The following is a 13,778-nucleotide window of genomic DNA, read 5'->3' as shown; positions in this document are numbered from 1 at the left end:
AATTTCATAATTATATACATTTACAAAATAAAAATGTTGCACATAAAATGCCAGAGTAGATGAACGAACTTCACATACCTCTATAAGAGTAATACTGGAGTCTCAATGCACCTCTAGTAGCACTGTATCAAAGATTCATTTTCATAATCAATTTGAATCATTGCCATACAAAGGAAATAAACAAAATAATGAATTCCATTAATTAATAAAATTGTACATATATCCTTAATTGAAATCTCGTTCCTCTCCTTTGGCCTGATCTTATTTTAATTCAATTGGCCTTTTTCATCTCTCTGCCTGTAGGCTACAAATGAACCCTATCTATTCTCTATTCTGAATTTTGAATCTCCTATGACTTGAGGCTTACAATTTTTATATAAAAGGTTTTGTTCAACCAATTCTGGTTCATATCCTAAATCTTTGCAACTAAACCCTAAAAATCCTCTCAACTCCATAAAATCATGAACTAATTCTTAATTTAAGATTTACAATTAATTTTCAAATCTAACAATCCTTATGAATTCTCAACTATCCTAATTCTCTCACGTTCTCTAACATTCGAGAACATTTACAATATGCCTCACAATACTTGTTTAATTAAAACTCTCACATCCAATTAATTTAATAGGTAGGAACCCAACTTCCTTAAAACCACAAGACCCCTAAGTCAACTAAAATACAATGAAATTTCTGAGCCAGATGCTCCTGCATCAGACTCCCAAGGTTGAAAACATTCTTGATCTCCAGATCACGTGTCTTCAATGTTGATGTAATTCCTCCTGGATCCCAGATTTTGTTTTGTAATTTATCTTTGCCTATTTCTTTTCCTTTCAGCTATTTTGTTGTTGCTTTGTCTTCCTCTTGCTGCTGCTTCTTTTCTTTTGTGTTGTTGTCTTCCTCTGAGACACTTTCATCGTCATCCTTCTTATCAGTTCAATCTCTTTGTCTAGTATATCTTCTGACTACTGATTGCCTTCACCTCTTGATTGCTGAACTCTTATTCTTACTGCCACCCTTTCATCCTTACCCTCTTGTTCATTGTTGTCTTGCACCTTTTCAGTTTTTGTCACATTGTCTTCCAAGACAATATTTTGCTTCTGTTCATTGCAATTGATAACTTCTTCCTGATTGTCATTCATGACAATTTCTTTGTCTTCCTTCTTCAACAATTCATCTTGAGTATATGTCCTCTACTTTTCCAACTTTGTTCTTTGAAGGTCTAACTTTCTATATAACTCAATGATTTCAATTAGAGTAGAATTTGGAAATTTTACATAATTTTCCATATCTTCACTTATTGTTCACCAATCATCAAATGGCCCTTCTCCCTCTGCTAAATCTACACACATGTCTAAATCAACATGCTTAAAAATTCCAAACTCGTTAGGCACAGTAAATACCTTCTCTTCATCATGCTTTTTAATTGCATCTTCAGTGTAGACTTCTTCTTTCCTTTGAACAATCTTCAGTAATTGTTCCTTTTCCATTGTCATCTCAATATATTCCTGTGGGTAGCTTTCACATTTATTACCTTTATGAAACATTGTTGTTCTATCTCTTTTTGCTTCAAAAATTCCACTTTGTTCTTCTTTTATGTTTTCAAAAAACATATTTTTGTCTACTCTGACAGTGTTCAGTGACTGTTTTTCCCTTCTTCTTCAATAACCTGCAAACATACAAAACTCATTAGTATTAAAACCATCAAGCTTTTCAACCTCAGTTGATATTGCAGTCATACACTCCTCATTAGAACTATCATCATAGTTCATAGATTATCTGCTATATTTTCCCTCAATTTCTTCATCACTTTCTCCAACAACTTTCTTTTGCTGTAGCTCAACTCCTTCGAGCTTCTCTGTCTTCAATTGAACATCTATAATCTGCTCAAGCTTCCTCAGCTCCTCTATTAATTTCAAATTCACCTGCTATTCTCTCTTCTCCTGTAGCTTATGCCACTGCAATTTCTTTCTCATTCTATAACCAAATCTCTAGTCTTCTTTACTTTTCACAAACATCTCCATCAACAAATTAAATTGCATTCTTATCTCAGCCTTTTCTCTGTCATATTCCTTGTCACTCATCTTCCATATGTCAACTGCTTTGACATATTTCTTCACTCTTCTTCTGCTGTGGTCTCTCTCAGAACCTCTGCTATGACTATCAGTAGTCATTTTCTCCTCCACCTCTATGCGTTCTTTACTCACTATGAGCTGTACTTAAGACTCTACAATAGCAAGTCCTCCTTGCTACCTTTACCTTACCAAGCTTTCCTTTGTACTTGGTCACTAGTCCCCTTTCTAGAACTTTCTTTGAGCATTCCTCTGCTCCTTCTAGGCTTCAACTCATCTGCACTTTTGAGAACACAATTGTCCTCTTGTATTTCAATCACAAACGAAATACTAGGTTCTAGCCACCTCTTCTTTCACTCAGAAATCCTTACCAGTTTCCTTCATTACTGCTTCTTAAGGCTTGATATTCTTTTGTTGAGATACTTCATTAGTTGTAACTATCAATCTTCAATCTATTTTTTTATCCAGCAAAACTCAAATAAAAGTTAAATAAAACAATACCTGCACGATTTCACAAGCAGTCTCCATCCACTCTTCACATTCGAGTGAATCTCCATTCTCCACAAACATCGTTGTGGGTTCTTTATGTTTCTGCAATCTCTTCTTCATTCTTACTCACCTTCCTCTAAGAACTTAACTGTTCTTCTTCAATTTCAATTTCAAACATTTCACAATTCCAATTATACGGATTCATTTGCCATAAATCACTTGCTGGTACTTTTCTCAAAATTTGAACATTCTATCAAAATGCAGAAATTACAAGATTAGTATTCCTCTTACCAATCTCCAAGCTTTACCTTGGTCGAAGTCACCAATTGTCAGCAATACTCTGTTGCACATTTTCACAAGTCATTTTCTTGACCTGTCATTCACTGTTCAAAATTTTCAAATTATGTTTTACTCCTTCACTGAGTTTTCTTTTACTGCTTCATCCTTATGCTCTGATACCAAATGATGATGAAGCTAAGCCTAGTCCGTCAAAACTAATTCTCTCAACGGTTTCCTTCATTGAAAACCTGTGGGTTATGGGCCCACGTCTTGATGAAATCCATTTATTATACAACCATAAAACTTCTCTAATGCCTCCAAGGTGCTCAGGTTTTGATTAAAAAATCCTTTTTGTCGAAATTGGAACAAGAAATTAATTTCATGTTTCATTCACACTTAAACAAATTGTGATTTCACAATTCAACACGTTCTATGCTCTGTCTTTTGAATTAAGATCTTGTGCCTCTCTCCTCTTGACATGATGACATTGACAACATTCTTCTCCAAGAACATTTCCCATGACACTGAATTCAACATTCGATTTCCTTCCACGAGGTTTTAATCCTCTTCATAAATGACTCATAAACATTTATTCCAACCCATGCAATCAGCTTCAAACATGATTTAAATTACACTGGAACTCGCAGTTACAGCCTATCGTAGTAAGTCAAGAGTTCTTTTCACTGAAATATCAACTCTATCAAATGCTAGGATAATCTATGAAATTGACAGCATAAACAAAATGTTTGATATATTGGTACCTCTGACCGAAGTTATGAAACTAAGGATCCCAACACGCAATTCTGGATACCTTCCAACATTGTTCCATATTCCTTCAACATACAACTCCAATCCTCAGTTACGCATTTCACTTTGGCTCCAATTCCTCAAGCATCAGACTTCTATAATACATCTTCATGCCAGTTTATAACATTCCAACTCTACACACGCAGATCTGACTAATGTATTCATTTATTGTATGCAGGTCTCCACTAACAACCTCCACATCCTTTCCAATAGACTTGCCATCACGAATTGCTTTTGAATTAGACGGAGTTAGAACATAATTAGTCCAGATCTTCAAGCGATCTTTTGACTTTTTTTGCGTGGAGCTTAGCATTCTTTAAGAACCTTTTGGCATCCTCCTCCATCATACTAGCACTCCATTCAACAAATTAAGCTAAACCATATTCTGCAAGTTCTAATATACTGAACCGATTAAATTACTAAATTTATCAACACCTTCTAACACAATCCGAACATCTTTGTTTTAAAACTCTAATTTCAGTGAAATGTTTTGCCTCTTTCGCAAATGGGTCTGACAGAACTTCAGTCGCTACAGCTGTAGATGCAGCAACTCTCTGTGATGTCGTTAAAGATGAAGAAGATTCAACTTCCCCACATGTTTCAACAGTTAAAAACGCAGAGACTTACCTTCCCATCTATTGTTCAAGCAAATTATAATAGGATTTTTCACAACAAACCTCCAGCAGCGATTTCCTCAGTATTGCTCAACACAGAGCAATTCCCTCCTAACTAATTCATAATTTGATGTATTCATATTCTTTGTCTCCTCTGCATTATCCCTAGTATATATTGATTTATTTTTGAACCCTTTATAAGAATTTCATAACTATATACATTTACAAAATAAAAATGCTGCACAGAAAATTCCAAAGTAGATGAACGAACTTCGCATACCACTATAAGAGGAAGACTGGAGTCTCAATGCACCTCCAGTAGCACTGTATCAAAGATTCATTTCCAGAATCGATTTGAATCATTGCCATACAAAGGCAATAGACAAAATAATGAATTCCATTAATTAATAATGTTGTACATATATCCTTAATTGAAATATCGTTCCTCTCCTTTGGCCTGATCTTATTTTAATTCAATTGGCCTTTCTCATCTCTTTGCCCATAGGCTACAAGTGAACCCTATCTATTCTCTATTTTGAATTCTGAATCTCCTATGACTTGAGGCTTACAATTTTTATATAAAAGGTTCTGTTTAACCAATTCTGGTTCAGATCCTTAATCTTTGCAACTAAACCCTAAAAATCCTCTCAACTCCATAAAATCATGAACTAATTCTTAATTTAAGATTTACAATTAATTTTCAAATCTAACAATCCTTATGAATTCTCAACTATACTAATTCTCTCATGTTCTCCAACATTCGAGAACATTTACAATATGCATCACAATACTTAATTAATTAAAACTCTCACATCCTATTAATTTAATAGGTAGGAACCCAACTTCCTTAAGACCACAAGACCCCTAAGTCAACTAAAATACAATGAAATTTCTGAGCTGGATGCTCCTGCATCAGAAACCCTCATGCTAGACAACGATTTCCATATAATTTCCAGTGAATCTTCCTCCAAGCCATCCAGTAAAACAAAGTTCCATTCATTGCACAAACCATCAAAACTAGGGAATTAGTCATGGTCACAGAGAGACAAAAATGAGAATCAAGAACATACCCGTGAGCGCTAGTTTGAGGCGATGGTGGATGGGCCGATACCTAGTGAAGGATCGCGAGGTGCACCTTCCCTAGGCTGCAAAGTTGCTTGAACCAAGGTGGAGTCAACCACATATTACCAATAGAAAAATGACCAAACTTACTAGAATCAAAACCCACAACATTCTTTTCAAGGTTGTTGTTGCTGCCTTTGTTAATGAAATTAATAAGAGGCATGCGAGAAGCCACCGCTCCATGTGTCTCGTGAATGTGGAGGATGGTGGAGTACCATGTCAACATCATTAAGTTAATTGGATGGCAGGAGTGGGGCCTGCTAGATCATGCTGACATGTCGATCGGGGAATTATTAAATATATTAATTATTCACTTTATCTTTAAAAAAATGCATTCTTTTAAAATATTTCATTAAATAACATTATACACCACTGAATATCATTATTCAACTAAATGTGAATGATGCAATGAATTTAATGGCATGATAGGGGACATTGTAAAGAGATACACTATACTAGGAAGGAGACACCTTAGAGAATAGATGGTGGATATATTGAAAAAGGAGAGTAGAGAGTAGTTTTTAGGATAATGGTTAATGTGTCCAACAGAAAATATAAAGTTTGTCAAAGACAATAACAAAGATGCTTATGTAAAATTAATAGCGGGGCAACAGTTCTAAGAAATATGGCTAAATACATATTATCGTGTCCACAAAAATGTGAAACTCACAAGTGATAAGTGCTTCCAAATTATAACACATTAAAGCTTGCCAACTTGATTGTCCTTTGAATATAGCAAAGGATCACATTATCTAATATTCAAAGGGCTATACTTGGGTGGGCCAAATTTTCCCTAGTACAAGAATTACATTGATGGTCAAATGGAAATGAAAGTAGATCGGTGCATGAAAATCAATCTTAATAAAAAATAACATGTTTTTGAGAAGAAATATATGGATGCCCACATGTTAGTTACATCGAAGGAGTTTTATAAGGGTAGAGTTTCCCTCACCATTTCGTTGTCTCTAGATACCCAATTAGTGAAAGGCACATATTGAGAATTTTTTTCATTCATCGTATTTTTTGTCCTATGTATTGACATGACACCTCACCTAACTTGGCATGACACGAATTGAACCAGCCACTACTAGTGAATGGATTTGTCAATTCATGGCAATCATGTGAAACATGGACTGTGAGTCCTATTGAGACCTTTGAAGGGGGTGCCTTTAAAGAATTCTCCATGGATTTTCCGCTCAGCCTCAGCAGTCAGAAGTTAGAACTCTCATCCACATATTTTCCTTCTCATGGGCTTCTACATTGAACAAATTATTTTTTCGGATGTCTAAGGGTTCCTGCATTCACTCTTCCAAGTAAATGTGAGCTCTCCTCACATCTATAGGAGTCCGCTTCAAAGGAAATGTGTTTTCCTGTAAGGCACATTGTACACGAGGATCTCTCAACATGCAAGTAGATTTTCATCTGTCCATCCTCGGATAAAGATTGCAGGGTATTTGTGTACGCAACCCCCTCATTTTCATTTGGACCAACATACTATTATAAATTTTACAGGGGACAGAGGAGAGGAGTCTCCTTCAACAAATCAATTGCGAAAGTAAAATCTCTAGTTACGAAAAGAAAATTGCAACTGGACAGAGGCTTAAAAAACACAAAAATTTACTCACGACAAAACAGAGTAAAACATAGTAAAATCTTGGAGCAACACAATAATACTTTAGATTATATTTCTATTTCATGAAAATACATTCATATGGGACTGAGGCTCATTCACCATGTAAATAAAAATTCTTACGGAAATTTACACTTCACCAGGGGTTGCTGAGTAACACATAGTAAAACCCAGTAACTGTTTTTTTCACGTGCCCAACAATATTTGCTTCACAATTTTCTCCTATCTACCTCTTAGACTTTTAACATAAAATCTCTACCAACTTATGCAAAATTAATTTTACATTCATATTGATCAAAACATACAATTTGACTCATTAATACATGACATAACAAAAATTTAAGACACGAGATGGGCTATTGTACAAAATGAATGATTTTCTGAACTTGTAGAGGTTGTGGACTTCAAATAAGATTTGCGCAGTAAATGTTTACCCATACATATTTGCCAACTCTTCATTAAGTTCTTTAACTATCTGATGTGTCAGGGAATGGTCAACATTTACTTCTGCTCAAAACTTCAGTCCTTCAACCTACAAACAAAATCGCAACCTGTAGTTGAGGTGTACCACACGTATGGTTGTTGTCATTCTAATTAACTGCGATAGTTGAGATTAATATTTCCAACACTCTCGCTTAATCACAACTGCTTCCATTGACAATTCCCAAACAATCTCTGAGATAAACAAAATTTTCACATCCTAATGGATTTGTGAAAATATAAACAAACTGTTCTTGTGACCTACAGTGCTGCAACACAATTTCACCATTATTAATCCACTCTCTAATAAAATTATATTTAGCATCAATATGCTTGGTCCTTTTGTGAAAAACACAATTTTTTGACAATGCAATTGCAGAAGTGTTGTCGCAGAAAATAGCTGTTGTTCCCTCTTGGTTGTGGCATAGATCCCTCAACATCCTTCTCATCCAAACTACTTGACACGTTACAGTTGTTGCAGTGACATATTCAACTTATGCTATTGACAATGACACTATTGGAGGCTTCTTGGAGGCCCGTGAAATGGCTCCAGAACCCAAATGAAAAACATATCCTGATGTGCTCTTTCTGTCATCGACACTTCCTGCCCAGTCATTGTCAATGTAACAAACCAACCTACAATCATTTGTAGTAGTGTATAAAATACTATATTGTTTTTTCCCATTAACATACCTTAGAATCATTTTCGTTGCTTGCCAATGCATCTCCTTGGGTGTCTCCATGAACCTCGACACCAAACTCACTACATATACATTATATCTGGCCTAGTGGCAGTCAAATACATCAAGCTGCCCACCATACTTTTGTATAATGTCAGATTGATATTGGTGTTGCAATAGTTTTTTCTCAACTTCAGTCCCATGACATTTGGAGTTGGTGCGGGCTTGTTGTTCTACATATTAAACCTCTCCAAAATGTCTACTACATACTTTGCTTAAGAAATAAAAATGGAATTTTCTGTTTGCTTCACTCCTATGCCCAAAAATTATCTTAACAACCATAATTTAGTCATTTCAAATTCACTTTTCATGACTTCTTTGAAATCAGCGATGAGGAAATCATCATTGCCTATAAAAATTAAATCATCTACATATAAGACAACAATAAGAAGCTTACCATCACTCTCTTTGATGTAGAGAGTAGGTTCTCCATCACATTTGTCGAAGCCATTGTCCAACAAGTAAGCATCTATCCTGCTATACCATGCACACAGTGCTTGCTTCAACCCATAAAGAGCTTTTCTCAACCTATACACCTTGTCTTCTTGGCCTTCTACCTCATAACCAAGTGGTTGCACAACATATACTTCCTCTTTCAACACTCCATTCAAGAACGTTGATTTTACGTCCATTTGATACATTTTCCATCTATGTTGCACTGCAATTGACACAATTGTATGCATTGTCTCCATCCTCGCGATTGGCGCAAATGTCTCTGCATAATCTCTTCCATGTTGTTGCTTGTATCCTTTGACAACTAGCCTCACTTTATGCCTTTCAATCTTCCCCTCAACATTTCTTTTGGTCTTATAGACCCACTTCACTCCAATGACTTATTTTCCTTGCAAAAGGTTCACTGACTCCCATGTGTCATTCTTTTCTATTGCTTCTATTTCTTCCTCCATTGCCCCAACCCATTTTTCTTCTTTGACTACATCTTCAAAATGGATTGGGTCATCTACATGACAAAATAATGCAAATAATGAATTCAGCCCAATGCTACTATCAACTTCATCTTGCTAATAAATTTAATTTAAATTTCTGAAATTTGGTCTTCTTATGCTTGCGGAAGATGGTCTTGACATATCACTTGGTGTTGCGCTTGAAGTAGATGACGTTGTGGGTCTTTGCAGTGTGCTTGGAGAAGCACTTGTTTCATTGTGTGATGTTGTCCTATTATTTGTTGATGGTGTTACTTGTTGCTTGCTTTGTTGCGCTTCAATATGAGTTGAGGGAGTCATGGTTGAGGAATTACTTGTTGTCCTATTATTTGTTGATGGTGTTACTTGTTGCTCGCTTTTTTGCACTTAAATAGGAGTAGAGGGAGTCATGGTTGAGGAATTACTTGTTGTCCAACTTATTCCTCAACTCATCTAGGACATGTGCATACGCCACACATCCAAACACTCTCATCTGAGTGACACCATGCTTTCTTCCACTCCATGCCTCTTCAGGAACTACATTCCTGACACTTTTTTTTGGACACCTATTCATGATATATGTTGCACACGCGACAACTTCAACCCAATAATCATTTGGCAAATGTTTTGCCTTCAACGTACTCCTTGCCATTTCCATAATGGTCATATTCTTCCTTTTTGCTACACCATTTTACTTAGGTGTATACATTGTTGTAAATTGTTTGTGAATTCCATGCTCCTTATGATCTAGGTTATCTTTTGTTTATAGATGCATGAAATGAATTACATAAACAGTGTGTAGCTTAACCAAAGAGAAACTTAAATGTGCACATGTGAGAAGAAGAAGAAGAAACACATAAGCATGACAAGAAGACAAGAAGCTTCAAAATGGAGTTCGTCCCTCCTGGACTACGTCTCCGGGCCCTGCTCGATCAATGGGGAGGCCTTCATTCATTAAAAAAAATGGCATCAAGAAGTTATATTCATCAATTTACAAAATGGAGCATTATACCTCCATGCTGAAAAGTGCCCAAAAATTGGAGAGCTCTATTGCAGAAACTGACACTGCCAATGGATTCCTGTCGCCGAGAGGTGCAAAATCCATATAAAACTTGCCCAATTCTGAGTTTGGACCAAAATCACCCTCTTGCAAAAATTCTGCTCAGGAAAAATTCCACTAATATTTCTGAGTGCTCAAGGTTCCACTACCTTGTCTCGAAATTCGTGCCGCTGATCTCCTCCTTGACAAATCAAATGGTGTAAAAATCAGTGTATATAAAATTTTAGAGCGGATTAATTCATAATATTATTATGGATTATTTTTATCAAACCCATATTTTACAAATCATTTACCAACCCAACTAAACTTTACCCAACATATAACATATATTATTTTTTTACTGTTGTTGGAGGGCGGGCCCGTACCTCACGGGACCACACCCATCCCTTCCCAACCGATATGCATTAAATCCGGTGGCAGTTCGATGTTTTTATAGTACTGTGTGGTGGCTTTGGGTGGCGGGACCACATACGTGGCCGCCTTACCCAAGCCCCACCGTATCACGGGTCAACGTTCATGCCCCAACTTATACGTTATGCAACGGCTCCACGTTTTTGGGTTTATACGTTATGTTTTTGTAACCATACTCCACCATGCCAATGGTTTTGGATATTAACTCTTTTAATAACCCATATAACCATTTCATACGTGGTCCTTTATATGGTATAATTGTTATATGTTGGTTTCAATCCGAATAACATATATTTGGTATCTGTTAACCATATTTCCATAATGTGACTTTGCCACGTATTTTGTTTATATGTTGGATTTTTATATGGGTGTAACCATATTTTATATGGTTTTTATATATTTTTGGGTTTTGACTTTTTATATATAGTTATTTTAATAACTATAAAACAAGTTTTGTTTTTTAGTTATTTAATAATCCAAAATGATTTTTGTTGCTTGTGCAGGTTTAGAAGGTCACTAGAGAAATGCCAAGTGTTAAGCTGCCATGTGGGTCCTACGTGCTTACTAGGATGCTATGTGGCACACTGTGGGCCCCATTTTTCCTCTGCCATACCAATCTTTGAGGGGCTCTATCTTTTGCATACGAGCTCAGATTGACGAACCATTCGCGCCATCGCGATCAGGAAGACGAGCCCTTTCAACTGATGCCATCAACTACTCCTTTCTGCCATTTTGAATTTCAAGCCTTTATCCATCCCCTTGGTGTCTCGAGATCCTCATGGATCACCCTACAAAATCGAAGGAAGTCATTTGAGAAGTATTCGCCACCTCCTTCAGTCCTCAAGACTTTGATGTAGTATCCACTTTGCTTCTCAACAAGAGCTTTGTATTGGAGAAAGCATTCAAACACTTCACTTTTATGTTTTAGGAAGTAGACCCATGTCTTCCTTGTGTAGTCATCTATGAAGGTCAAACAATAGTAGCTACCACCGATTGATGGTGTTTGCATTGATCCACACAAATTTGAATGGACAATCTCCAAAGGTGCCTTTACTCTTATTGAATTTACTGTTGGAAATGTCTCTATATGTTGTTTGCCCAAGATGCGTCCTTCACATAGGATTTCCAATTTTTCTATGAGTGGCAATCCCCTCACCATGCCTTTCCTATGCAATAAATTCAAATCTCCAAAGTTGAGATGACAAAATATCAAATGCCATAACCAATTTTCATCTTTGACCTTTGCTTGAAAGTTTACTTGTGTGACAAATGCAACTTTTCTTTCATTCTCATGTGAATTCATTGACAATTGTGCTTGTGCACATTCTTCCTTCAAATATGATTTTATCTTTAGGGGAAACATTCTATTGCTTGTCATCTGAACTTTTGCAATCAATTGTCTGCTTGGAGGCTTATCCAAAATTGTGCACTCATCATTTTTGAAAAAGACATTGTAGCCCTTTTGCATGAGTTGTCCAATGCTTATGAGGTTATGCTTCAAACCAAGGACAAAGTAAACATATGAGATGTATTTCTTCTCCCCCTTCTTTATTAGAATATTGACTCTTCATTTTCCCATGACAAAGACTTTGCTATCAGTCCCTAATGTCACTTCAGATTTCACACTTTCATCTAGATTGGAAAACATTTATATGTTCCCTATCATGTGGTTGCTACACCCTGAATCTAGAAACCATACATCACTTTGTTTTTCTTGTGCTACATTACAAGGTATAAACATGCTATCATGGTTATGATTTTCCTTTGTGAAATTTACAATTGGTTTGCTACTTATGTCATATTGCTTCTTTCTACATTCATTTGCATAATGACCATACTTGTTACAATAGATATTGAAGTTGAGATTTATCATACCTCTGACCTTGTGCTTGATTTTGGCTTGGGCCTTGAATTGGATTTTGATTGTTGCCCCTTCCACTTGAGCTTGAAGGGTTGCCTCTTCCACCTCTGTGTGGGCTTCTTCCTCTTCCTCTAGCATATGATCTTCCTCTACCTCTACCTTGACCAAATGAAACTTGTGTCTTGAAGGCATTCTCTAATGAAGAGCTTGTTGCTATATTTAGTCTATGTTCATGAGAAAACAATGATCCATGAAGCTCATCCACTGAAAACTGTGAGAGATCCTTTGTCTCTTATATGGCCACAATAATGGTATCAAACATTGCTGGAAGACTTCTCAAAACTTTCTCAACTATTCTCATTTCCTCAAGTGTCACACCATGAGACCTGGTTTGAGTAACCAATCCAATTATATGTGTAAAAAATGAGTCTACATTCTCAAACTCTTTCATACAAACTGTCTCAAAGTCTCTCCTTAGCATTTGTAGCTTTGTTGTCCTCACTTTCACCATGCCTTGGTAGGCTGTCTGGAGGGTGTCCCATACTTGCTTGGACTTTGTTTCTGTTGCAATCCTTAGGAAAATAATTTCAGGGACCGTTTGAAAGATGTAGAAGAGGCCTTTTTCATCCTTCTTCATGTTGTCCCTCTACAAATCCCTTTCTGGTTGTGTCAAGGCATTGTGTGTTGTTGCATTTGCTGGTTCTTGAAAACCATTCTCCACCAAATCCCAAATGTGTTGAGAAGAAAACAGAGTTTTCATTCTTATAGCCCAGTAATCATAATTTTTGCCATTAAAGTGAGGTATCTGAGGATTAGTCAGGTCAAGCTTGTGCTTGATGCTACCATTTCTCACTATAAACAAAACAAAGTAAAAGCTTGGAGCAAGACAATAAGACTTTAGATTATATTTCTAATGCATGAAAATACATTACACTAATAGAATTTAAGTGGCTCTGATACCATGTTAGAAATTTTACAGGGGCATAGGAAAGGAGTCTCCTTCAACAAATCAGTTGCGGAAGTCAAATCAGTTGCGGCAAGCAAATCGAAATTGAATAAAGGCTTAAAAAACACAAAAAAAATTACTCACGGCAAAACAAAGTAAAAGTTTGGAGCAAGACAATAAGACTTTAGATTGAGATTGCGGCTCATTCACCATGTAAATAAAAATTCTTACGAGGATTTACACTTCACCACATGTAAATAAAAATTCTTACACCAGGGGTTGCAGAGTAACACACAATACTCACGTGCCCACCAATATTTGCTCCACAATTTTCTTCTCTCAACCTCTTA

Source organism: Pinus tabuliformis, chromosome 8 (assembly GCF_031772625.1).
Source record: "Pinus tabuliformis cultivar Carrire ecotype Pingquan chromosome 8, CPIR1, whole genome shotgun sequence".
NCBI lineage: Eukaryota > Viridiplantae > Streptophyta > Pinopsida > Pinales > Pinaceae > Pinus > Pinus tabuliformis.
This window is presented reverse-complemented; position numbering follows the sequence as displayed.